This window comes from Culex quinquefasciatus, chromosome 3 (genome assembly GCF_015732765.1).
Source record: "Culex quinquefasciatus strain JHB chromosome 3, VPISU_Cqui_1.0_pri_paternal, whole genome shotgun sequence".
NCBI classification, from domain to species: Eukaryota; Metazoa; Arthropoda; class Insecta; order Diptera; family Culicidae; genus Culex; species Culex quinquefasciatus.
In genome coordinates this window covers 118366586-118392207 of record NC_051863.1, presented here as the reverse complement: position 1 = coordinate 118392207, position 25622 = coordinate 118366586, and the positions used below count along the sequence as shown (strand labels likewise).

Below are 25622 nucleotides of genomic sequence, written 5' to 3'. Positions count from 1 at the left end.
AACTTCGTCCTAAGAGGTAACTTTTGTCCCTGATCACGAATCCGAGGTCCGTTTTTATATTTCGTGACGAAGGGGCGGTACGACCCTTCCATTTTCGAACATGCGAAAAAGAGGTGTTTTTCAATAATTTGCAGCCTGAAACGGTGATGAGATAGAAATTTGGTGTCAAAGGGATTTTTATGTAAAATTAGACGCCCGATTTAATGGTGTACTCAGAATTCCGAAAAAACGTATTTTTCATCGAAAAAAACACTAAAAACGTTTTAAAAATTCTCCCATTTTCCGTTACACGACTGGAAAAAAAATTGGAACATGTCATTTTAAGGGAAATTTAATTTTCGAATCTACATTGACCCAGAAGGGAAATTTTTTCATTAAGAACAAAATTTTTCATTTTAAAATTTCGTGTTTTTCTAACATGGCAGAGTTATTTTTTAGAGTTTAACAATGTTCGACAAAGTTGTAGAGCAGACAATTACAAAAATTTTGGATATGTAAACATAAAGGGTTAGCTTATAAACATCACGAGTTATCGCGATTTTACGACAAAAGAAAATTTGAATAAACTCTATAATTTTGACAGACAAAGTTTAAATACGTTTTTGGCCAAAAATTACGATATAATAATTTTTCGTTCACAGTATATTCTTAAAATTTCATTTACAGGTTTTTAGAATTATTAGAATTATCCTCTACCTTGTAAAGTTTTGAATATCATCTTTAATCAATAATTGTCAACCAGAAAGTCAATGATTGTGTTGCGAGAGAATGTGCAGCTCTTTTGAGCACGACACCGAAAACGTTGGCCGACTCCAAGGATGCTTGCCGTATCCAATGGAATCTGATGCGGGTGATGATCGACCAGTTTTGGCGCAGATGGGTTCGGGAGTACATGCCGGACCTGACGCGGCGGACCAAATGGCACGAGGAAGTGGATCCCATCCGAGCTGGTGATATAGTGATCATCGTGGAAGACACCGTGCGGAATGGCTGGATCCGGGGACGTGTAGTGGAATTGGTCGTTAGCCGCGATGGTCGAGTTCGTCAGGCTGTAGTACAGACATCAACGGGACTGCTGCGACGGCCGATCGCGAAGCTGGCGAGACTAGATGTGGAGAAGAGTGAGGTAGATCCGGTGATCCCGGAAGTACCTCACGGGTCGGGGAATGTTGCGGACGATAAGGCCGTCCCACTGCAAGCGCCGCGTACGACTGCACGAGCGCCGCGACGATCAGGGAAAGAACTGCGCGCTGACAGGTCGGACGTGCGTCCGTGACAGGTTCGGCAAAGCTAGGCCGTGAGCAGGCAAAAATTGAACAGATTTGTAACGGAGTAGAAGGGAATTTGAGTTGTTCGTTTTGATTACTAAATTTAGGCTTGAAGTCGGTTGAATTTTCTTTGAATTTATTGTCGAGTCGTGAGTATGATGCGATGGCCTGATTCTAAAAGAAATCCTAAATGTATTCCTTCAGCAGGTGAAAAACATTGACCAAGAAGTAGCTGTCGATTTTGAGGTTATCTAACGTGAGTTAGCACATGCAAATTATTAAACATACTAGCTAGTTAAAACCTAATACTAAATTTGAACATGCAAACTAAACTTAAAAAACTATTATCACAGGCTTTGCGTGCTGGTACATGCAGGGTGTCGAATCAGTTGCTAAAACTTGAGAAGCAGACCAATGTAAGTGAATTATTATAAAACTTTTCGCATTTGATTAATAAAATTATGCAGCTTTTAGCGTGCTATTACACCAACATCTCACCGGTGTCGTGCTCAAAAGAGCTGCACATTCTCTCGCAACAGATTGCTTCACAAAATTATATAACTTTTGAAACACATTTGATTTGGATCAAAAATTTCTGTAGAGCCTTCAAGAAGAGTACAAACAACCGGCATATGCTAATTCATTTTGGTGCAATAATGCGAAAATTAAACTAAATACAGAGCATTTAAGAGTGCCGATCAATTTCCTTTGAAAGTGATTGACGGCTTCACCTTGGAGCTTTCTTTGCATTTGAGCATAATTTTAGTTCTAGTTTCAGCACACTTCGCCAAGTTTTGGTAAAATGTTTACAATAACAAGCTATAATCTCAAATTTCTATGAAAAAACAGTTTATAATCCTCTAGTTCAGTTGCAGACTTTTTGCGGTGCAGCACACTGAAAATTTTCAAAAACTAAAAGATTTTGTAATAAACCCAAACATGCTAATAATGATTCTGAAAGCAGGGGAATGCGATTTGAACTTATTTCAGATGTATGCACCAATTAAATTTTGAAGTTTTTTGAAAAAATATTTGGTTTTGTGTGTGTGTGTTTTTTTTTTAATGAAAAATAGATTATTTTTATTTTGAATTCGCCATCATATCGGGTGTCCAATTTCACGTAAAAATCTCATTGTCACCAAATTTCCATTTCATCACCATTTCAGGTTGCAAATTATTTAGAAACATGTTTTTTCGAATGTTAAAAAATCGAAGGGGTCGTACCGCCCCTCCTTCACGAAATATCAAAAAATGGACCTCGGATTCGTTCATGATCAGGGATAAAAGTTACCCCTTAGGACAAAGTTTCACGCTAATCCAAGAGCGGTCGGGGCAAATTTACCTGATATCGTGTGAGTTGGTAGGGAATTACCCGAAGGTTAATCGAGAGATATTCTCTTGATTCGAGGGACAAGCGCTGCCCAGCTTTGGTTGTAAGATTAAATTGAATAGTTTTTTTTTATAATTATCATCACAAAGTATTTTATTATTTTTTTAAACAGGAGTTGTTTGCTACTTACCATCGGTGGTGGGCTGCTCGCAAAGCCACACCCGGCAGCAGTGATCCGGAAGCTCGACCAGCCGGGGCCCGACGCAGATGGCCGTGTCGTTCGGCGGGGGCAGGTTCTCGTGTGGACACAGCGTCGAACACGCGTGTCGTCCGTTCTGTGCACGTGTGTTGGCGTGAAAAGGGTTTGACATCGATGCACGACCGATGTCATCGCGGGGAAAAAAAGGGTTGAAAATGAATTAGAAAGGGTTTTTTTGTTCTTGTTTTTTTTTCGGGAAAGAGAAAGCTAGTCCAAACATTTTTCACGGCAAGTGTCAAACTACAACGTGTGAGTGTGTCAAAAAAGCAGCCAGATGGAAAACTTTTGAAGTGGAAGTGAAACCGGAAAGTTAGAACTAATTGGAGTCACCTTCCGGTTGGTAGCGTTGGGCCACACTTAGTTACTGAAAAAATCTTATAATAAATTAATAAAAAACCTTCTTTTTTATCTCTTCTCTACAACAATACAATAAAATACAAAATATTTATTAGAAAACTTCATCGTTACAAATTTATAACATTTTTTTTGTGCCACTTCGTGTGACTTCCACTTAATAAGCTGAACCCATTTCCATGATGGGCTTCGTTTTCGCGCGCAAATATTGAACCACCAGCAATCAACAAAGTTGAAACCTGGTTCCACACCGCGGCTATTATCTGCATTGTTTGACAAACAATTGCGAAAGCTTTACCTGAGCTTTATACCATTCCTCCCTCGCACACCCTAAACGGACGCGGAGATGGTAATTCTATCGGGCAAAGCTATCGATCGACAAACAAATAAAAACTTTGCCTTCCGGCCAATTCCATGGCACCGGTGCAACGTGATGATGCTGCTGGCTGGTTGGGTTGTGGCTTCGACACGTGGATCCAATGTCCAGTGGGGAGGGGAGATGGCTTATAAACTGTATGCAAACTAGGTCATTCATCAATTATTGTCAGCTGATTGCTTTTCTTCGTTTGCTGAGATATGTAAGGGGAGACTTTGTTTCCCAAGAGATGTACTTAGTGATAGTTGCGTGTCTTAAGTCAATTACAGTTTTATCTAACGAGCTTAGTGTTAATTGGTGTAAGAACAAATTAGTGTTGATAACTTGTTGAGTTCAATTTACGATTCGATTTCCATTAGATTCTTCCAAAAATATCCACAGAATCCTTATTTCAAGGATTCTGTAAAGCAACATCTTTCAAGATTTCTATTCAAATGAATATAGACATTTTTTTTTTAATCGGAAAAGTAAAATTAAAACTATAATTATCCAGTTAGTTTTCAATAGCTCCTAAGCGCAATTTGCTAACGAAGCTACTTTCGATAGATTATCGTTCAATAATTCATTTGCAATATAAATTGGCAATCCGCAAATCTGCATCTTGAGAAGAATTTTTTGGATCGATTTGATGTCTTCGGTAAAGGTGTAGGTTATAATAATTTATCACCTAAAAAATAAATTTCCAGATGCTGAATTTAATTTGCAACTGAAAATAACTACTATTGCCTTTCTTACTAAAGAAAGGTATAGGTTTTACTTTATGGCTGGACGTCATTTTCATCTTCGTAAATAAGACGATACAGCATGAATATTAATCGGAAAAATCGCCAAAAAATTACACTGCATTGATTTTCGACGACAAGTTGTCAAGTTGAGCTTCGAATACTGGCGCAAGAATGCTGGCGCACATATGTGTTGGTTCGACTTATACTCGTTTGTAGTAGCTTGTCTACCGATGTTTCCTTCAACATGTAAGATATCTTAGCTTTTCGGTTTCTTTTGCTCTGTTCGTTAACTGTCCAATGTTTATGCAAAAACTTTTTTGACATAGGACATTCATCCGGGTACAAACAATTTGTTTCCCGTGTGCTCCTTAAATCGCCTTCAAGTAGGCTTCATTTGTCGTGTCGTTTTATTTAACAGAGTTCATTGGATTCCAATAGGAGCTTTCGAAGCATCTAAGCTTTATATCGTTTTCAATGTTTTCAATGCTCGCGACGCCAATGGCCAATGGCTCTCTACCTAAGGTATTGCGATTGAGTGTGTAATGGTGCGGTTGTAAAAATATCTATCTCTGACTCTCTCACTTTTGTAGATGCTGAATGGCAAGCTTCCCACTGTGCGGTTAACTCGGTTTTGCTTTGCGCCTGCTTTGTTCGGTTTTTGGGCTCGTACCAAAACTAGAACACCAAAACCGTGGTGTGTGTCGTCACTTGCGCATTTAAAGCTATATTCTATTGGTGAAAATTGCGTTTTCAATTTTTTTTTAGAAAACATATCATTAATAATACCTTGCTTTCATCATAAGATTTTTTGTATCAAGTCAATGTTGTGAATTGAAAGAAGTAATATTCTTAAGTAAGAAAGGCTCTATCTCACCCCTGGTGGAATTAAATCGGGTTTTTTTTAAATAAATTGCGCCATTCTCGAATTAAAATCATTCTTGCTTATTTCATTTGTCCAATGTTCCAGTTTTTAATCCACAATAATTTATGAAGAAAAAACACCTCTGCCAAAAATATTCTTGGTATGCAATGCCGCTCGAATCGAGCCCGCTTTATATGTAAAAACAGCAAGCCGAAAAAAACGCAAGTCAAATTTGTCCCTTCCATAAGGTTACGTGTTAAAATTTCACGAAAAAGTGATTTTTCTTCGGTTTCTGGAACAAAGTACTCAAGTTTATTGCTTTTTTTGATAGTTCACATGATTTCGAACCAAACTGCTTCATTACCTCAAAATTGACGAAATTACATATGGGACGGACTTGCTTTGAGCGGCAGTACAATTATAATTAAAAAACCTTGAATAATTAAACATTTCCATTTTTACCAAAATTTTTAAAAAGATCAAAAGAGCCGTTCAAAGGAGCTGCTCTTTTTAAATGAGCGAACAAAAATTAGCGGCTCCTAAATAAGAGCGGTTTTGCCCACCTCTAGTATCAGCTTAAAAGCCTAAGATTTTTAAATGCCTAAACTTTTCAAGAATATGCTTTTGCTATTCATTCATGAATTTTTGAATTGTATGTTTATGCACGACTCCAACAAAGTTGTCCGATTTGGCCGAAAATAAGCGTCCAAGAGAGCTTAAAATCGGTTTAATGTCGTGGAGGTAAGATTTTTTGAAAAAAATTGGTTATTGTGAAAATTTACGAAAATTGCAAATTTTGATGTCCAGTCTAACACAGCTTAGGTCACCCTTAGAGCCAAGAAAAATAAATAAAACGGGTCGAACTATTTCGGCCTAAGAACCCCTGTTTTCGAGGGGAATTGCTGAATTTGTTTTAAAAGTGCAAACAATTCCGCATTTTTTCGAAAAAAAATTCCAATAAATTCCATTATATTAAACCGTCGCAATCTTATTTAAAAAATATTTTCGATCGGGTTTATTATTTTTTAATGAATTTAAACTTTTTCATGACAAAATGAATGATTTTTGTTTTCAAAAATCGACATTTTTCAAAAAATAATGCATTTTGTATAACATTTTGCATAAAATTTTTGCCATTTTAATTTCAACCTCAAAAGATGCCGTTTATGGTTTGTTTAAAAAAAAAAGCGAAAATAAAAAAAAAGATTATTAACTTTCTGGGGGAAAAATTCCTTCTTTTGACTTGAAAAATGCATGTTAAAAAGTTCATCCAAATAAGAAAAAAAATCTTTAAAAAATATAAATTTCAGAAAATAGTTCAAGAGTTGCAATTGAGCAATTCTGTACCAAAACCGGAAATAGTTTTTATTTGTATTTTTTATTTGGCTCACACTTTTTGGGGGCCTTCTCTATAACCAAAGTAGCTATTTTGTGACATTGGTTCACTCATACAAGTCTCCATACAACTTTGGTTGCTATCCATACAAAAATGGTGCGTTAATATTAAAACAGCTGAAACTTTTGAGTGAATTTTCTGATCAATTTGGTGTCTTCGGCAAAGTTTTAGGTACTGTTGAGGACTATTGTGGAAAAATAGGTACACGGAAACAAATTGCTTATTTTTAAACTTTTTTTTTCACAAAAACTCAATTTCCCAAAATAATTAATTTTTGATATTCGAGATTTTTTGTTATGTTTAAGGGGACCAAAACTTGCAACTTTTGAGCCATAGAGAAGTATGGTCAAAAAATTTGCCGCCGTGTTATGATTTTTTGAAAAATAGTGATTTTTGGAAGAAATCATAATTTTATGCTAAAACAAATTTGATTTAATTTTTTTAAGTGTAACTGGATTTGCAATCAAAAAGCTCTTAACAGATTTTATTGATAAAGGATTCCGTTTTCAAGATATAACCACCGAAAGTTTAATATTAGTAGAATATTTGCAGTTTTTGATTTAAAAAAATAGTGACCATTTCTGAAAACATTTTATTTTTTAAGTTGTGAATATTTGCTAAATAATTATCTAAGAGACATTGGAATGTCAGTCTTGATTCAAAATTTTCCTAGACAATTTTCTAAACCTTTAAAAAACTATTTTCATAAATGGTCACTCATGTCACTATTTTTAAAAATCGAAAAACTGCAAATATTTCACTAAAATCGAACTTTTGCTGGCTATATCTTGAAAACGGAGCCCTTTATCAAAAAATCTGTAAGGTACTTTTCGATTGCAAAGTCAATTTTACATAAAAAAAATAAAATCAAATTTGTTTAAGCATACAATTTTGATCCTTCCAAAAATCACTATTTTTTCAAAAAATCATAACTCGGCGGCAGTTTTTTTTACCATACTTCTTTATGGTTCAAAAGTTGCTCGTAAATAAAAAAAACGTATTTTAGGAAACTGAGTTTTTGTGAAAAAAAAGTCAATTAAAAATTCGTCAATTTTTTTCCGTGTATTTTTTATTTCTCAATAGTCCTCAACAATACTTACAACACACTTACAAATTTGCCGAGGACATATTGATCAGAAAATTCACTCAATAGTTACAGCCGTTTGAATATGTACGGACCATTTTTGTATGGACAGCAGCCAAAATTGTATGGAGACTTGTATGGGTGAACCAATGTCACAAAATAGCTGCTTTGGTAATACGGAAGTTTGAGTCAAATCGAAAATACAAAAAATAAAAATTGTCGAAATCAGCCGATTTCGTAGAGAATTGCTCAATCGAGATAATCTGATAAAAGTAAGAAAAAAATCAAAAAATCCGTATTACGTTTCCGATTGCGAGATTCCTACTCAAAACTAGGTTCCGATGGCTTGATTGTTAAGGCAATTGCAAACCTCTCTTTACACCCAAGCTTTTATCAACCCCGGGATTCGAACGACGACCTTTGGGTTGTGAGTCCAACTGCCTACCAGCGACTGCACCGGGACAGGACCCAGGGAGACGGCTCCAACACCAGGACTGAGCTAACGGCCTAACCTCTAGGTTAGATCGGGGCCAACATTTACTTCCCCGTCCGACGGAAGGCGTGATCAGACAAAACTCGTCTCGAATTTGTCACTGGGTGAGAGGCAACCACGATCAAGCCTGAACCACGGGTCCCGTGTTGAATTTATTATAAATCATTTTCAAATTGACTCGATGAATCTTAAGTGGTCCACAAAAGTTCTAGCCTGAGCTTACATGTAATTAATCTGGAATCACAATTGATTATTTTAATCTTTATCTTGATCTTGATCAGATTAAAGCCACAGCAAATCTAGCTCAATTAAAAATAAACAAATCCCCAAAGAAACCTGATCCGAACTGAAAAGCTCCACTCTGCCCCCAGCTTGCACACAATAAATCAATTTTAAACTATTTATATTACATGCCAACCGAGCCTTTGCCGCAAATTTTCCCCATCCGAGCTGACCACCCACAGCAGTTCGTCGCCATCGTGCTAACTTGTCGTACGTGCATTTTGGGCCAAATTGAGTTAAGAACGCCATTTTGTGCAGCTCACAATGCCTCACCTTTTGACCTTCACAGATCCCCAAAATTCGATTTCAATCCTGAGATATTCAACAAAAACCGAAAAACTCCGTGCATTTTTGTCACTTTACATATGAAAGTAGTTTCAATCTTGTCGTGCTATCTTGTCACTCCATGAAAATTGATGTAAGTGCGACAAAAGGCCAAAGGATTTCAGGCCAGGAAAGTCAGGATGCGTTTGTCGCACGTACAAGCTAGACTACCGTAAACATTTGTAATTAAAACTCGGGACTCCAGCAACCAACTTCAACCAAACTTTGGGACAATGCACAGAATGGTGAGCCAAACAAAACTTGTTTGTTATTGTTTACATTCTGTGCTCTCTTTTTTGAATATTCAAGGTCAAACATTAAAACGCGTTTTTCTCGGAACGTCAAAATGGCGGGTGCGACAAGATAGCACGACGACGTCGAGTTGGGTCCACTTTTTACTCCGGCAGCAGCTGGGGCTCCCCCAAAGGAACACCCTCGGAACAAACCCCTCCCGGCTAAGGCGAGTTCAAATATTTAAACTAATTATTACTCCCATCACACTGTGTGGCCTGATTAGATTCTCCTGGCCCAGGCTTGCTTCGAGCTTCGATTCCGACCAGACCAGGCTGAATTGACACAAGGAAGGAATCGATGTAAATTCATCATGTCTTTGCTTCCCGGGTGCCTGGGAGTGGGTGTCAACATGGCCCCGGAGACTCAATATGGGGTTGAGGTGGAGGGATGGGGCGGCTTCGTAACTGAAATTAATTTGTATCTTTCTGTTCTAACCGAGCAGCTTGGTTTCTACAGGAGAGGGGTGGTCTGCGCTGGGTTTGGCAAAGTTTGCCATCCGGGAAGATTAATTACGTAACGCAATTTGAAAAATTAAAATGTTTGGACAGTTGTCTGGAAGTTTTGGGTGAGTTTCGGGTGCTGTTTTGAAGAGAGATGTTCTTTTAAGTGATACAAATTTAAGTTATCGTTTTCAACAAAGATTAACGATTTCAAAGCCACTGTATTTTTCTGGCGGAATTTCATTTCAAAAATAGATAACATTAATTGGATGTATTTAAATCTAATTACGACAGTAAATCAAAAGAAGCTTAGATGGCAATATTGTAACCCTTCACAACCCAACCTCACTTCTTGGTGGAAGGGAAAAGCCGACAATCAATCCTTAACTCATTCTTCATAACCAAAAGACGTTGGTGAGGAGATTGTGACAATTTGTAATTTCCCGTTTTGGGCTCATAACTCGCGAATGTTTGGATCAAACCAGTCTAGACTAGTCTAGAGATAAGGAATGGGGTCTTAGAACAAAATACAATTTTTTTCATGTCATGTATGTCAACACTGTAGCAATCCAAAATTTCAACCAAAGAATAATTTAAAGTCTGCTAAAAAGTTGCTGCAAATGGAAAGAGGTGGTGTTGGTTTTAGCTTTGGGATTTTTTCCGGATTTTGAAGAATTTTTTTTGGTTGTCTTGAAAGTTGCTGAGCATGCCAATTAATGCTTCTTTGTCGGGGACACCAAAATTGTTTCTTGCAATCTACTGAGCACTTTTAAATTTTTAAAAATGTCATTTTTGCATTCGGAAAAGTTTTGGTGGACTTATTGAACAAAAGTTACAACCATTTTACTGTTTTTTTTTTTTTTTTTTTTTTAATTACAATGTTTATTTTACTTTTCTTTTATGTTACATATGTACGTACAAACTAAATCTTTCAAATACATAACGCTGTTAGAAAACAAATGCATATTTTCCAAACCTCCTAACAAAAAACTGTCGTTGATCCCACCTTTTATTCCTGAGAATGCTTTTAAATACAAATAACGAAGGATTCTTGTAATGCCTCATATTATAAACTATAGCTTCTGACACAATCCAATAAACGGCCTGAAAAATTCTATTTTTTGTCCCTATGTATGCAGAAAGGATTTCCATTGGATCCGGAAGATTTGCCTTCATATTGACATTCACTTTTTCAACTACCCATTCCCAAATTTCCTTTGAATTTGTACAATTTGTTATTCTATGTAAGTTTGTATCAAGTTCATTGCAAATCTCGCATTTGGCGTTATTTAATCCCCTCACATTATAGCTGCTTAATTTTTCCTTGTTTGGATATATATCGTTTAAAATTTCATAGATTATAGATTTCGCATCAGAGTCCAAATAATTTTCGCTGAAATTCTCCCACGTGCTCAACCAGTCAGGACTTGGCGCCTTGCTCTGGATTTTCGGTTCACAGCTTTGTTTAGACAACAACGAGCTATAAATTAGTGCCGATGTGTTCAAAAAATCGTAGGCTTTGTATTCTATAGCAATGTTCACCCAATCATATGTATTCCGAGTTAAATTCTTTGTAGAAATATTGTCTATAAGATAGTGATTTCTATTAATAACGTTATTTTTATATAAGATATTTCTAATGAATAATGCTTTGAATTTTACCTCTGCCTCAACTAACGCTAATCCACCTCTCTCGAAGGGTAAATATAATTGTCCTGCTTCAACTTTAAAAATTTGAGAACCCCAGAAATATCTTAACACCATTTTCTTCAATTCATCAATACGGCGTTTGTCTGGCGGTAAAATTTGACCAAGATACCAGCACTTCGAAAGAATAAACGTATTAATAATCCAAGATTTTTGAACAAAATTTAAATTTCTAATGCAGATTGAATTCAATTTCCCTCTGCATGCTGATATAATTTTGCTGTAATTTCTATCAATCATATCTTTCCAGTTATTTACAATTAACATCCCAAGTACCTTTATTTGTGTTTCCTCTCTAAGAATCTGTGGTCCTAATTTACAGTTATTAATCCGTACGTAAGAAGATTTTTTACTATTTAATCGAATTCCAGAACATTTTCCGTATTCTTTAATTATTTTCAGCACGTTATCAAACTCATAATCTGTTTTAACAACCATTGTTACGTCGTCCGCATACGCTACCACTTTAATAAAACTATGATCTAGTAATATGCCTGTAACAGAAGAATAGAGCTCTCTTATCAATGGTTCCAAGTAAATTACGAAAAGTAGCATCGAGAGTGGGCAGCCTTGTCGGATGGATCTGCCAATTTTGAAACAATTTGTCAAATGCCCGTTAAATAGAACACTGGCGGTAGCATTTCGGTATAAATTTCTCAGACATGCGATAAACTGGTCCGGAAAGTTAAATTTTTCTAATATGCTCCACAATAAATCATGACTAACATTGTCGAATGCTCGTTCCATATCGAAACTAACGATTGCAGTTTTAAATCTTTTTGAACCGGAAGCTTTGACAATAATTTTCCTCAGCATGTCAAGACTGTCCACGCATGATTTGTTATTAACGCATGCAGTTTGCCCTTCCTCAAGGATATTTCCCAAAACATTCTGAATACGATTTGCAAGTATTTTTGTAAAAATCTTGTAATCACAATTCAACAGGCTTATGGGACGAAAACCAGAAATGTTTTCCGCACATCCAGATTTTGGTATCAATGTTATTACTCCTTCGCAAAAGGAAGAAGGAATTACAACATTACCACGTAGCAAGTCGTTAAATAACTTAATCATATCATTTTTAATTAAATCAAAATGCTTAACGTAAAATTCATAGCAAATACCGTCAGGGCCCGGGGTTTTCTTCTTTGTACAACTCCATAATACCTTCTTTAACTCTTCTTCGGAAATAGGTTCAATTGTCGAGTTCGAGTCGTCCTGATTTAGTCTTTTGTTAATATAATTCAATGATCTGCAATTCGGTTCTAACAAGTCGTGCTTTTTGAAATTTTCAGAAAAATGGTTGAATAAAAACTTTTTAATATTCTCTGTGCCGACAATTTCATTACACCCATCTGTAAGCTTTTCAATTCTATTACTTTGGTTGAATTTATGCCTGGAAATAATCTGGTAAATGTTTGTCCTTTCGTTGGTGAGGATACTGTTTGAGGAAAGTTTTGATTCATAATATCTTAATTTTTCAGATTCTATTTTAAAAATTAAAGATTTTGTAAAGCCCATTTCCCTGCTAACATCTTCACTATCATTTTGTCTAGAGGATAATTCAATCAACGTTTTGTATAACTCAGATTTACGCATGGCTATGTTCCGATTGAATTCAATACTTTTCATCTCGAAGAAGTTTTTAACCTTGGATTTGAAATGCGTCGTCCACCAGTCCATAAAATTATTTTCATACGAGTGCCGTTGTTGTAGAGCTTCGTACGTAAAACAAAATTCATTTTCACATTCATCGTCATTAATAAAAGCTGTGTTTATCTTCCAATAACCTCTTCCAAATGGTGTCCCCAAGTCTGACTTTTGAATGGAAATTTTCATCAAAATCGCCCTATGATCTGAGAAGACCACAGGCCAGGTCTCAAAATTCAAAACAGATTTTAAAAGATCTTGTGAAGCATAAAATCTGTCAATACGAGATGCTGAATCACCTCTCAAAAGGTGTACTGCACTGCTTGGTTTTTAAAGCTTTTTCTACATCCTTGAGGGCCATTTTTGACGTCAGTACTTTCAAACTATTACAAAAATTTTTGGTATTTCCTCTGGTGTCAGTCGGATCCAATATGCAATTGAAATCCCCACCCAGTACGTGCGCTCGAGCAGCTGCCTTATTAAGGTGAATGGCAATATTTTCAGCGAAGAGAGTTTCCCGTTCTTTTTTCAGCTGGAATCCAGCGTGCCCATAAACGTTAATATAATTAATCCCATTAACCAGTACGGAAACAATTCTACTGTTTGGGTCACAGATGATATCATCGTAATCCAAACCTTTACGAATCAAAATAGCCGTGCCTTGATTTCTGCATACGTTAACTATCGCATGGTGGGTGAAAATGAATGAAAAATTGTTGAAAGCTACTTCCTGACAAAAAATAATATCTGCGTTACTGTTCTTTACAAAGTCGTGGAAAAGTGAAAGTTTAAGCCTGGTCTGAATTGCGTTTAGATTGATACTGGCGATAATGCACGTGTAGTTCATGTTGGGTTAAGGGTTAGTTGTTCTTTCTTTTTGGGGTTAGTTGTTGTTAGTTTTTGGGGTTAGGTTTCTCCTTTTGCGCCGACCTTGATCGACTGCGACCATCCAGAACTTTGAGCAGGTTAGGAACCGTTAAACGTGGTTGCGGCTTACCACTTTCTCCTTTTGGTGTCTTGTCCGTCGGTCGACCTCGTGGTGGTTTTGGAGGTTCCACTCCGTTCGGCGACAGCTCCATTGAATGGCCTGCTCCGTCAGACTCTCCGCCCTCTTTGAGGCTGACAATCATCTGACGATCTGGCTCGACCCGTCCATCGGATTCCCCGCCCTCTTTGGGGCTGTCAGTCCTCCGCTTCTTTGCCTCCACCGTTTCCTCGGAATCTCCGCCCTCTTTGGGGCTGACAATCATCCGGTTTTCTGGCTTGACTGTTCCTTCGGAATCTCCGCCCTCTTTGGGGCTGACAATCATCCGGTCATCTGGCTCATTCACCAGGCTCATAAGTCGCTCGCCATTCGGTATCGCCGGCAAAGGCAGTGCCGGAAGTGTCGGCAACGGGGAGCCCAGGCCCTTTAGAGCGGCTGCATAGTCCACAGGTTCACATCCATTGCTGGGGGTTCCGTCACTTGCTGGAGTTCGATGTACCGAGGCCTTTTGTGGGCAGTCCGCCTTCACATGGCCTTCCTGCTTGCAGGTAAAGCAGCGGTTTCGCAGTCCCTCGTAGAAAATGCGACACTTGTAGTGGCCAATGTACAGTGCTGGAGGGATTTCTGTTTTCACCTCCATATGCGCCCCCCTCGTCCCGCTGAATGCATTGAATCCGAGTTCCAACGGCAATTTTTCGCGTACCAGTTGCCGCACCGTGCCAAATTTGGCCAGCGCTTTGGCGATCTCCGCGTCCGTCACCTCCGGTGGAAGGTTAAACAGCCGAACGTAACGGAAAAACCCGTCTGCCACGGCCACGTGGACTTGCACTTCCCTCCCGTCCGCATACTTGAAGGTTTCCGTTTGTCTTAAGCGTTGTGTGGTCTCCTTCAGCGTCATCTCGTCGGTAAACTTCACGAAAAACGTTTTGTCCGAAATGTCCAGGTACACCGAGTGTACTTCTGTGTCCTTGATTTTGAGAACCTGCACCAGGAAAGTGATGGCTTCCTTCAAGGTCGGCATTACGCCGTCTCTTCCGAAATCGAATCCCACGGTATTTTTCTTCTGCGCACGATCCATTACTTTCCTTTTTATTGAATTCCTTTTGTTTAAAAACGAACAAAGCAGGTGGCCTTGGCCCCTGTTCAATTGTGGAGAGATCGATAGGAGCTAACTATTTAAGCGACTGTTCTCGACCACTTCTCGTTCGCGTCTGTGACTGTTGAAAAAAAAACTGCAAACCTATAATATACACTAAATTGCATTCGAAAGGGGAAACGTAGCACTACACGAGCTTATAAACGTAGAAGATGTTCTTCTTTCAATTTAAGATATTTATAGTTAAAGATTGTTTAATGTTTTGCTGATTTTGAAAGATAAAACATGATTTTTGGTCGTAAAAAGGTAAAAAGATATTCTAAAACTTGTATATTCAGAACAAAGGACAACTAGGAAATAGTAGGTTAAAATTACAAAATTTTAAGTACACCCAAACGACGGTCTCATGATTTTGTTGCACGGTGCCATGAAAGTATATCAGAATCTGCATGAAAACTGTCCTCATGCATTTTTTGCGATATAGGAGTATGACATTTTTGCCCGTTACCGACAATTATCGACATTACCGACGGCTTTTTTGTTGTATTTCACAAAAAAAAACCCTTAACAGAATGAGAATTGAACCACCATCTTCTTCATTATTGATCCGACACGCTACCACCACGCCATGGACGCTTGATGAAATGTAAGTGACAGAGCACCAGCATATTCTTCTCTTTGGAGTGTTGCTCGGAGACGGGCCAGCATTATATGTGTTGGTGAGAACTGCAGATCGCTGACATGTTTACACGCGGGCAAAAATGATCTACGGGCTTGCTGCAAAAAATGTTATAAAATGTGACATATTCTGCAGCAAATTCACTTTTGCAGATTTTGAGATATATTTTTCCTTTGGGTGTAGTAAAACTTAATTTGAAATCAAAAAATAATAAAAAATCTGTGGACATAAATCAATCAAAAACCACAACATGAAAAGGAAACAATAAAAAAAAAACTTTTAATATCATCCAAGAAGCTTGAAACTATCAAATACCTTAGCAACTATTGTCTAATCTATCTAATCTAATCTAACACAAACGCAGCCAGTCCGATGAAAGCATGCTGGAAAGTCTTGTGATTAGATTATGCCCCAAGCACTTTTCTTGTCATTATTAATAATTGTAGTACATCCGAGAACACCCGAAAATGTATTACAAAAATTAAAGCGGCCAGCCCTACTGCGTTGTGTTTACCGCAGAGAGGATTCTGAGAACGGATCACATTTGACAGAATCTACAGGGGAGGAAGGATGCGTGGACATACCGTACCAAACGCTCCGGTTTGTTATTGCGTTATTGTTGTTAAAGTTGTGTTTGGGTAATAATATATAGTACAATGTAATATAATAAATGAATTTAATCAATAACATTGTTTTAGATAGTAAATTACCTTCTTAACAAACTGAAAAATAATAAATTATTAAAGGAAAAAAGGCAAAGCGTACAGTACAGCGTAGAGATTGAGATTGTAGAGATAATGATAATGAGCAGTTCTCTACGGAATCGGTCTTTTTTCTTTAATTTTAATTTTTGTATTTTTTAATCCGGCTGAAACTTTTTTGGTGCCTTCGGTATGCCCAAAGAAGCCATTTTGGATCATTAGTTTGTCGATATAATTTTCCATACAAATTTGGCAGCTGTCCATACAAAAATGATATGTGAAAATTCATAAATCTGTATCTTTTGAAGGAATTTTTTGATCGATTTGGTGTCTTCGGCAAAGTTGTAGGTATGGAAAAAAAATTTGGTGATTTTTTTGTTTAACTTTTTGTCACTAAAACTTGATTTGCAAAAAAACACTATTTTTAATTTTTTTTATTTTTTGATATGTTTTAGAGGACATAAAATGCCAACTTTTCAGAAATTTCCAGAGTGGGCAAAAAATCTTTGGCCGAGTTATGATTTTTTGAATCAATACAGATTTTTTCAAAAAATCGAAATATTGGTCGCAAAAATTTTTCAACTTCATTTTTCGATGGAAAATCGAATTTGCAATCAAAAAGTACTTTAGTGAATTTTTGATAAAGTGCACCGTTTTCCAGTTATAGCCATTTTTAGGTAACTTTTTTGAAAATAGTCGCAGTTTTTCATTTTTTAAAAATAGTGCCCATGTTTGCACACCATTGAAAAAAATATTTTTGAAAAGCTGAGAAAATTCTCTATATTTTGCATTTCCGGACTTTGTTGATACGACCCATAGTTGCTGAGATATTGCCATGCAAAGGTTAAAAAACAGGAAAATTGATGTTTTCTAAGTCTCACCCAAACAACTCACCATTTTCTAATGTCGATATTTCAGCAACTATAGGTCCGATTTACAATGTTAAAACATAAAACATTCGTGAAATTTTCCGATCTTTTCAAAAAAATATTTTCAAAAATTTTAAATCAAGACTAACATTTCAAATGGGCGTAATATTGAATGTTTGGCCCGTTGCAAAATATAGAGAATTTTCTCAGCTTTTCAAAAATATTTTTTTCAAAGGTGTGCAAACATGGGCACTATTTTTAAAAAATGAAAAACTGCGACTATTTTCAAAAAAGTTACCTTAAAATGGTTATAACTTGAAAACGGTGCACTTTATCAAAAATTCACTAAAGTACTTTTTGATTGCAAATTTTTGCGACCAATTTTTCGATTTTTTGAAAAAATCTGTATTGATTCAAAAAATCATAACTCGGTCAAAGATTTTTTGCCCGTTCTGGAAATTTCTGAAAAGTTGGCATTTTATGTCCTCTAAAACATATCAAAAAATAAAAAAAATTAAAAATAGTGTTTTTTTGCAAATCAAGTTTTAGTGACAAAAGTTAAATAAAAATCACCAAATTTTTTTACCGTGTATAATTTTTTTCAGTGTAGTCCATATCCATACCTACAACTTTGCCGAAGACACCAAATCGATCAAAAATTCCTTCAAAAGATACAGATTTTTGAATTTTCACATATCATTTTTGTATGGACAGCTGCCAAATTTGTATGGAAAATTATATGGACAAACTAATGATGCAAAATGGCTTCTTTGGGCACACCGAAGGCACCAAAAAAGTTTCAGCCTTATTAAAAAATACAAAAAAAATCGAATGACCGAAATCTCAGAGAATTGCTCTAATGGTATTTTAATGAGAATTTTTTTAGATTAGATAGAAAGAGTTATAAAGAAGAAAAGATTTAACGGAATTTAGAAACGTGAAAAAAATATTGAAATATTTAAGAAACAAATATTAGAAATTCTTTGCAAAGGATACGATCTGGAAGCACTGTAAGGCAAGGGCAATGACACGTCAGACAACAGAAACGGACTGTTTTCTGACGTGTCAGACTGAGCTACCTGAGCTCCTCCCTCGCACGACAAACAGTGCTAATCGTTGGTTTCCCGATCCTTCGAGGCAGCACCTCCCTGCTTCAAGCTTCCTCTCAGCAGCAGGGTGAAGTTCCTCGTACTGGGGCACGGTAAAGAGGGGGAGTCATCGGCTGACCAACACCATCTTATTGCACCGCCGCTGTCGACGCACAGTCACTCTTGCACCACACTTGCATGCAAGTTGAGCACTTCGAAGTTTGTTTAGGTCAGGTCACACTACCGCGTCCAATTTTCTCTCACGACGGCGCTCGCAAAAAAAAAACACATAGGTGGCCAGAAACGTCACCACCGACCGCAAAATAATTCGTTCAAAACGCACAAATAATCCAAGAAAACGGGCAAACTCCACAATTTTCGAGATTAACTCTTCACGGCCGACCGAATGACACTAAATTAGTAGGTCCAATCATAGAAATTCGCACTGAAATTGCAATTTAAATGAAGCTGCCTTACACACAAGACATTTGTCAAACGCGCCGGTACGCCCTCTCGCCTCAAATACCTTAGCAACTATTGTACCAAATAACATGAATGTTGTGAACATTCTGAATTAAAATATTTTTTTTTAATTTTTAAATTCAAGGTGCATCTCCACACTCCAACTCTTTTTAATTATTAGTTTTTGACATTCAAAAAATTTTCACTTTTACATTTTGATTCCAGCTTGTCCCACTTATCATTGACTTACAGGGTTAATATTTTGTTCAGATGTTATCTCATAAAATTTCTGTTAGATTAGTGTGATTCAAACGACGATTCTAACAAAGGATTTTGCCCTGTTCATGAACTCGTTATTAGCTGAACTAAAAATTGAATGTTGTTCTTAGTAAAAAAAAACGATACTTAATCCACCTTTAGGTGGTTGGTGCCTTCCTCACATTAATAAAGTCAATACATTCAGTAAAAATAGCAACATTCCCTTAACATGTTTAACAAATCAATTTTATTACTGATTTCTTTTGATAGGGTTCGCAGACCTTCAATTTTCTGGCTCATCGGCAAGATCTACTAAAAAAACCTATCCAACGAAAGTTCACATGGAAGATTCAGACAATATTTTTATCACAATATCTCAGATCCGGCCTCCAGAAAGTATACAAATAACACTTAAGTGCCAATAACTTTTGATAGGGTTGTCAGATCCTTGATGTTTTAGACTCATTTGAAAGGTGTTTCGATTATCTAACTAACGATGGGTCGCATGATGGACCCGGACATAATTTTTACTGAAATATCTGAGATCCGGCCTCCAAAAAGTGTATAAATAACACTTAAGTGCTTATAACTTTTGATAGGGTTGTCAGATCTTCAATGTTTTAGGCTCATTGGAAAGGTCTTTTAATACCTTTCTGAAAATGTATTACATGATAGGGATTCTTGCAAAAACCACCTTTTTTACAATCTTTCGGACATACGCCAAAATGGTTTTTTAGCATAATTTTTGAAGTACTTAACTAAACCTGCTGATTTTAAATAGAGACCTATGGGACCCCAAGACGGATCGAATGAGACTAATACGGTCAAAATCCGTTCTTCCAGTCCGGAGATAATCGAGTGACAATTTTTTTGTCCACCCACCTACACACATCCACACAGACATTTGCTCAGAACATGATTCTGAGTCGATAGGTATACGTGAAGGTGGGTCTACGAGGTCGAATTAAGAAGTTCATTTTTCGAGTGATTTTATAGCCTTTCCTCAGTTAGGTGAGGAAGGCAAAAACAACATAGATCGCACCTGGGATTTTTATAACAGTTTTAATACCTTTATAAAACCTCTTTTAGTAACACAGTTCATGTTTGCCTATGACATGAAAAGAAAACATAAATTTTGAAATTACTAGTATACTTTTCAGGCTTAACAAAGAAAACTGGATTATAGTTTCGGTTGATCCAAACATTGGAATGAATATGGTTTTGAATGATTAAAGTGAAGCAGAGTTGTATGATCTTTGGAGAAAAATCGGTTTCACTGATTGGGATAATTTTCAAATATAAAAAATCGTGTTGAATTGTCTTTTTTTTAGCATTTTTCTCATAATAGAAAAAAATCTGTATGAAAAAAACAAACTTTGTTGCAGCAACATTGAGAATTTATGTGAACTTACTATGTGAATATGAAACATTCTAGAACCTACTTTAAAATTAAATTGAGTTTTTATACAGTCTGGAGAGTCTCACTAATATTTCTAACAATCTTAGATCAAGCATCAAACAGCGTTTGTAACTTTGACCTTTTGAACAAGGCTTCAATAATGGAAAAATTGAGTATTTCCTTTTGTTCCCTACCTTTTACAATTCTTGTTTTTACCCATTAGCAGGTCCCAAAAAAGGTTTGCACGGTTCAATACCTGTTCAATGAACCCCTTTTGTTCCAATTGTCACTACCTCAAAAAATGCCCCACCACCTTCCAAATTATCCTCGTTAAACTCTCCCAACCAGCGTGCAGTGTCACCAGAAGCACCCCTGTCCAAAATCAACACGGTCCCAAATTAGGTTCCATTTTTCCGATTGAGGCAATCAAAGCGAAAATTTGCCACCATCTCACCCCAACCAAACCCCGGTTGTCAAAACCAGCACCAGAGTAGTAGTACACCCAACCGGCGGTCGCATGATTTTGATGCATGGCAGCATGAAAGTATATCAGAATCTGCATGAAAACTGTCCTCATGCATTTTTTGCGATATAGGGGTATGACATTTTTGCCCGTTACCGACAATTATCGACATTACCGACGGCAGATTGATTGTATTGCAGAAAAAAAACCTTAACAGAACGAGGATTGAACCATCAACTTCTAGGTTACTGATCCGACACGCTACCACCGCGCCATGGACGCTGGATGAATGGTGAGGGACAGGGCGCGAACATAATGTTCTCTCTAGATTGTTGCTCGGGGACGCGCCAGCATTCTATGTGTTGGTGAGAACTGCAGATCGCTGACGTGTTTACACGCGGGCAAAAATGATCTATGGGCTTGCTGCAAAAAATGTAATAAAATATAACATTTTCTGCAGCAAATTCACTGTTGCAGATTTTGAGATATATTTTTCGTTTGGGTGTAGGTAGTGTCGATCTCAAGCAAAAAAGAGAAAAAGAAATCATAAAAGTCAGCAAATCGGAAAATCAAGCCCAGAAAACGAGCAAAGTGAGGGCTCTTTGACCCGCGTCGGCCGAGGGGGGCAGGAAGGGGAGAGTGAAAAGAAAGCTTGGGACCACATCAGCTACTGCCCCCGGAAAATGGGACCAAAAAAGCAAAACCTTCGACGACTCGTGAAAATGAGAACTAAAGTGTAATGGAAATTCAATTACCTGACAGACGCATTGTGTTCGGCAATCCAATTTGAATGTTTCGCCGTGGAAGTATGTCGTGTTTCCTACCGTGCAGCTACCTGTGAATATTAAAAGAATAATTTAGTTAAAATGTTTATTAGGAATCATTTTAAAATAGATAAAAACTTCTCCTAAATTTATGTAAGAACCAGAATTATTCTAGTATATAAATTTTACAATTTGAATGTAAAAATGATGTTTAGACAGATTTTTTTTTTGCATAATTATTAATATAAAAATTAATTTCTAATTAAAAATTATCTGAAACATTGCATATTTATGTGAAATTCCAACAACCAAAAGGCAAAACTACATCCATGCATGGTTCTAAAGAAACGTAAAAAACTGGAGCTCTTTCACTTCAAGTTCAGTCGGTGTTCTCGGAAGGAGTGTGATCCGTAACACAGGCCACTTGTCACACTTGCGGTGAGTAGACGCGAACGGTGAATGGAATTGAGTCTCCAAGTCAATCGAGGCGGGTGCCAGAAATACACCAACCTGAGCTTGGTTGGAACTTTTCTTTTTTATCCTTGAAAATACAAGACGAAGTTTTGACAAAGAGACCTGATTCCGTTACACTTCATCTGGTGAGACGTGAATGGAGCTTTGCCAATCGATGTCAAGGTGAAAACTTCTAAAACGGAACAACATTTTACTGATACACTGAAATATCAATCTCTTTTTTTATTTTTCTATAGATTGCGAGTTATCTCTAATCTCTAGGTTAGACCGGGGCCAATATTTACTATTTTGTTTATTCAAGGTTAAATATTTAAACGCGTTTTTTCTCAGAACGCCAAAAAGTGACGTGCGACAAGATAGCATGACATTTGAAAAGGTCCTATAAAAATTTCATTTGCTGATTTGATGGTTTCGGGACCAAACAGCTCGCATCTGAAAATATTGTTCACTCATTCCTTGTAATATTTTACATATCATATCCAAAAATTTAAAATTCCATTAACACGGTTCGGAGATATGATTTTTTGAACATAAAAACTGGGTTTTTCGACGCGCTGCGCCTGAAAAATTAGCTTTTTGCTAAAATCACCTTATTTCGGAAAGGAGCATCCTGATCGCCAAACAAAAAAATATACCTACGGGTCTTATTTCATATTTTGCACGGAAAAGAGCTCCATCTAAAATTCAACAATTCAAATAAGCTGGCTTATAATTAACCAACTTGGGATTGGTGAAATAGAATGTCTAGATATAGACAGGCCAATGATGACAGATTCAAACGCGCAGAACTTAACGCCTTTTAAGCGCATCAAGAAATAGTGTTATATAATGTTTAATTAATTTAAATAAACTTTAAATAATGTCTATTAAGTGAAATTAATTGAAATTAAGTGCAATCAATTTCAATCAAGTTTTTTAAATTTATGTTAAATTAAGTTAAACCATGTTTTATTGAGTAAAATTAAGTTAAATTTGAATTTAATAAGTTAATTTGAGTTAAATTAAGTAACCTTTGGAGAAATAAAAAAAAAGTGGAATTGAGTTAAATTCAGTTAAATTGATTAAATTTAGTTAAAATTTAGTTAATTAAGGGAAATGAGCAGAAACTTGCAACAGAGCCCTCAAAAGACCCGGGGGTCGTTAAAGTGGATTGCTTTGATTTTTTTTAGTTGAAATTAGTTCCTTTTTGTTTATTTAGTTGAAATTGGCCTAATAAGGTTCAGTTGTGATAAGTTAAGACCTTCCATCGGATGAGGAAGTAAAATGTCGGTCCCGGCCTTCGTTGTTAGGCCGTTAAGTCATTTCAGGTGTAGGAGTCGTCCCCATGCCATAAGTACAAACGGCGGTTGGACTCGCAATCCGAAGGTCGTCAGTTCAAACACTGCACAGTGGGCGAAATGGAACCCAAAATCGGACTTAATTGAACGCGGCTGGTTCCCTGGTATGAATAATACTGTTTCTAATGTAAAAAAATCCGGGGAATCGATTGGTGATGGTTTCATCCACCGCACGAAACGGCAAAGGGTCCATTTTGCCCCAATTCCCCATTTTTTAACATTTTTTCTTGAAAATCGGTCTGTATTTAGAGCGGAGGCTTTATGCGGCCTTCAAAAATGCACTTAACTTATGTGAAAATGTCCCAGGAATCCAGTAAAAATAACCACTTGCACCGCAAAAATCATCTAGGGTCCATTTAACCCCGATTCCGCTATAAAAGCATTTTTTGCCGTTTTCAAATGTTAGGTCAGATTTTAAAAATCTGAAAATATTTTTATCGTAAAGATCAGACAATTTTACATAAGAATGACGATTTGTACTTGATAGTTTGACACATTTATGTTGATAAAAATAAAATGTATGTAAAAGGCAGTTTATTCTGCGTTTGGGAAAATTGGCCCAAAAGTGATTCTTCAATCATTTTATTTAGTTCAATTTCTATATCAACATAAATGTGTCAAACTTTCAAGTGTAAATCGTCATTCTTATGTAAAATTGTCTGATCTTTACGATAAAAATATTTTCAGATTTTTTAAATCTGACCTAACATTTGAAAACGGTCAAAAATGCTTTTATAGCGGAATCGGGGTTAAATGGACCCTAGATGATTTTTGCGGTGCAAGTGGTTATTTTTACTGGATTCCTGGGACATTTTCACATAAGTTAAGTGCATTTTGGAAGGCCGCATAAAGCCTCCGCTCTAAATACAGACCGATTTTCAAGAAAAAATGTTAAAAAATGGGGAATTGGGCAAAATGGACCCTTTGCCGTTTCGTGCGGTGGATGAAACCATCACCAATCGATTCCCCGGATTTTTTTACATTAGAAACAGTATTATTCATACCAGGGAACCAGCCGCGTTCAATTAAGTCCGATTTTGGGTTCCATTTCGCCCACTGTGCACTGGGGTGGAAGGTTCCTTGGAGTAGAAAGAGGTTTGGGTGCTCTCCCCATTCAAGCTTTCGGACTCCTAGGTTCGAGCAGAAACTTGTAATAGAGACCACAAAAGACCCGGGGGTCGTTAATGTGAATGGTTTGATTTTTTTTGTGATAAGTTAAATTTAGTAGAATAAAGTTGATTTTAAGTCAAATCATGTAAAAGTAAGTAAAATTACATAGAATTAAGTAAAGTAGGCAAAATCAAGTTGAAAATTCTGGGACAGTGGTGTAGGGGTAAGCGTGGTTGGCTCTCACCCAGTTAGTCTGGGTTCGATCCCAGAAGGTCCTGGTGTAGTCGTTTCCCTGGGTCCTGCCTCGGTGGAGTCGCTGGTAGGCAGTTGGACTAACAATTCAAAGGTCGTCAGTTCGAATCCCGGGGTGGATGGAAGCTAGGGTGTAAAAAGAGGATTGCAATAGGGGGATGGCGTCGCTATTTTTAGACCACATTTTCCACTTTTTCTCATCGAAACCGACTACTTTATCGACTTCATTTTGCTGGGCGAGATAGGACGCCGTCTATTTTTAGACGATGACTCAGCACTTTTACACTCTTGCGCTTAAAAAAAACCAGGTGACAGCACGATGTAACGCCACGTCCCTATAGCCTCAACAATCAGCGTAGGTTGCCTTCGGACACCTAGTTTCGAGTAGGAATCTCGCAATCGAGAACATCAGGGCAATGCTGTAGAGCGAATAATTTGAATTTTTTAGTTGAAATTAATTGTGGGTCTCGTGGCGCAGGGGTAGCGGCTTCGGCTGCCGATCCCGATGATGCTATGAGACGCGGGTTCGATTCCCGCCTTATCCACTGAGCTTCTATCGGATGGTGAAGTAAAACGTCGGTCCCGGTTTCTCCTGTCTCGTCAGAGGCGCTGGAGCAGAAATCCCACGTTAGAGGAAGGCCATGCCCCGGGGGACGTAGTGCCAATAGTTTCGTTTTTTTAGTTGAAATTAACACCTAAACTCCCAAGCTCGAGAAAAAAGGGGAAATTCCCCCTTTTCACGAGCTTGGTAGTTTATGTGTAAAGGCAAATTGAGTTAAAATATTTTAAATTTAGTTTAATCCAAATTAATTCTGTAGAGTTAAGTTAAATTAAGATAAAT

At 37.1% G+C, this 25622-nt stretch overlaps 1 long non-coding RNA gene across 1 annotated transcript; it reads left to right on the top strand.

Annotated features, from left to right (window-relative positions):
- Positions 1 to 1472: 1472 nt before the first annotated feature.
- On the top strand, positions 1473 to 1806 carry LOC119769810. Its single transcript, XR_005278531.1, has 3 exons — positions 1473 to 1524; positions 1622 to 1684; positions 1736 to 1806. It is a non-coding gene; the product is annotated as an uncharacterized LOC119769810 (long non-coding RNA).
- The last annotated feature ends 23816 nt before the right edge of the window (positions 1807 to 25622 follow it).